Here is a 2,467-nt window from a genome sequence, read left to right on the forward strand (position 1 = left end):
TAGCTTGGTGTTTGTAAAGTTTGTAAAATATTAATCGAAAATGTTTTGTTGCCCTTCGTCTCTGTAGAGATTTTTAAAAGTTGCTCAACCTTTGCACATTAACCGTTGACACTCCGCAAATATTTGCAATGGCTTCTTCACAAAGTAGGCAAGCGTGATCCTTTATTTTCCATATATTCCCATACGTTGGATGGAGCTATCAAGCAGGCTTGCCTTTTTAAAAACGTATTCAATTTAAAACTGAAAAATAGCATTTTCAACTTATTAAATGCAGTCCAATTGTTTGCTATGTTCGGATTTCTCACTGCACACAAAAACATTCTAGCTGCATATCATGGAATTAGACAATAATTGAGGTTTTCTTTTAGAACTTTTAATGAACACATAGTTAACCTGGAACATCATTCTTCACACAAAAGCCTCCCTTGCCGAAGGAGATGCATCAAGTTTCTCTGAACTTGGGTTCCAACTATACTTTGACATGCAGGGAGTGAATTTACCATCCAGTTTTGGTTGTAGAACTCATATTCAAACAAAATTTTGGAATAATAACTATTACACAACCCTTCAAGTGGTACAACAAACACAATGACCAGTGTGCAACTTTGAAAATCGAAAATATGACACTTAAACGTCTCACTTTTGAGGTTTGAAAGGCAATCTAACCTCACAAATAAGAGAACATGGAGGACAATTCAGAGATGGTGGCCAGAATTTTACCCCCACAGCTGGAGTGGTCTGGAAGCAGTGGAAGGGTGCCTTCCCGCCTGGCTGCAGTTTTACCATCAGCAAGGGGAGGTGACAAACAGCCCGTCTGCCCCAGGCCAATTAAGGCCCTTCGTGGCCTACCTTGTGACGGGTATGGGGGTCCTGATCGGGCATTCTGTGTCGCATGGAGGGCCCCCCACATGGCACAAGCCATCCCTGCTGGAGCAACCCCCCCTCACTCACCTGACCCACCCTGCCTCACCAGGGTCCAGCCAATTGTCCCCAGCAAGGCCCCAACAGTAACCTTAATTTCAGGGCTTTGTCCATTGCTGCTCCTCTTGCTGGGTGCAGTCCCAGCAGTGGCAATTGCTCCCAGTGGCGCTGCTGGGACTGAAGAGCTGCCTGCCCGCTGATATGCTGGCAGCTCTTGGAGGCAAGCCATCCTGCCTCAGTGGGGTGTAAGTCCAACTCAAGGCCAATTAAAGGCCTGGGCAACGTAAAAGCATAGCCTGGCTTCCAGGCCTGGCAGAGGCGGGCTCGCCCCCAACTTTTTGGACGGTGGGTGGGGCCTCACCCTGTTGTAAAATTCCAGCCATTGGACTAGATTTCCCAACTTTTCCTCACCTGGTTTTGGCATGGGTTCTATCGCAAGTTGATCTGAGACACTGCATTCCTTTGCAAAGAAGTATTATTACTGTTTTTTCCCACAGAAGTCGGAAGGAAGAGACATGTAAATTAAAATTAGAAGTCAATTTTTCTGAAGCCTGCACCTGATTTTCACACAATACTATGTATAAGACAGGCATCCTGCATTGGTAGGGAATGACATATAGGCAGGAATATTTTTTAATTTCCTTAAAGATATTTGCAAAAACTCAAGTGGCGAATAAAGACTGGTAATGAACTAGTTGGACTGAATTGCCTGATTCTGTATATTCTATGTAAACTGTGTTTAACAAACATATTTCTAAATTTTTTGGTGAGAGGTTGGGTTTCCAATTTCAAGGCCTCAGTGGGAGTCATCTGAGCCTCCATCGTAGAAAGCAAAACAACCTTTAGGGTCTCTGTCACAGATCAATCTGGAGGAGTGGGCTGCAGAGTTGTGCATAGATCCATCATGGTGGCACAGGAGGACTCCTTCAATTCACTCACTGAAACACTGCCGAAGATAAATTTATTGTCTCTTCAAGCTAGTATCATAACCATTACATAAAAACAGAAAGTGCTGGAAATACTCAGCAGGTCTAGCAGCATCAATGGGTGTGGAAGTGAGCAGAAAGGCATGGCACTATGCTTAATGGGAAATATAGCCAAGTTAGGAATAGTAGCTTTGCTGAGCTTTGATTTTAAGTAGCAGAAACCACAATGAAATAGTTAAAAGTAAAGGCAGAGCGTGTGAGACAGTAAAGACTAGCTGACACTGGTAACTGCCAGGACATCTGTTCTTTATGGCCTGATTGTGTGACTCCCTGTGGTTTGGAACAAATGGACTCCTGTGAATCAAATGATGTCCATCCCTGTGTGAGTGATAAGGAGTGCTAGGCCCCTCTTATCTTCGTGAACGCCACTACTTGATGTAGCTGCACACTGCACGAAACACTCAGGAATGTAAACCTAATAGAGATAGCAGGATGCTCCGCAATTACTTGTCACAAGGTAGAGACAGACTCATGATCCATGTAGGGAGTGAGACCAGCATGGTTATTGATGATTCCTATGCTCTTGTTAATTAGCTTGCTTATCCGCTTTCTTTTATCTT

This window comes from Heterodontus francisci, unplaced genomic scaffold (assembly GCF_036365525.1).
Source record: "Heterodontus francisci isolate sHetFra1 unplaced genomic scaffold, sHetFra1.hap1 HAP1_SCAFFOLD_1406, whole genome shotgun sequence".
NCBI classification, from domain to species: domain Eukaryota; kingdom Metazoa; phylum Chordata; class Chondrichthyes; order Heterodontiformes; family Heterodontidae; genus Heterodontus; species Heterodontus francisci.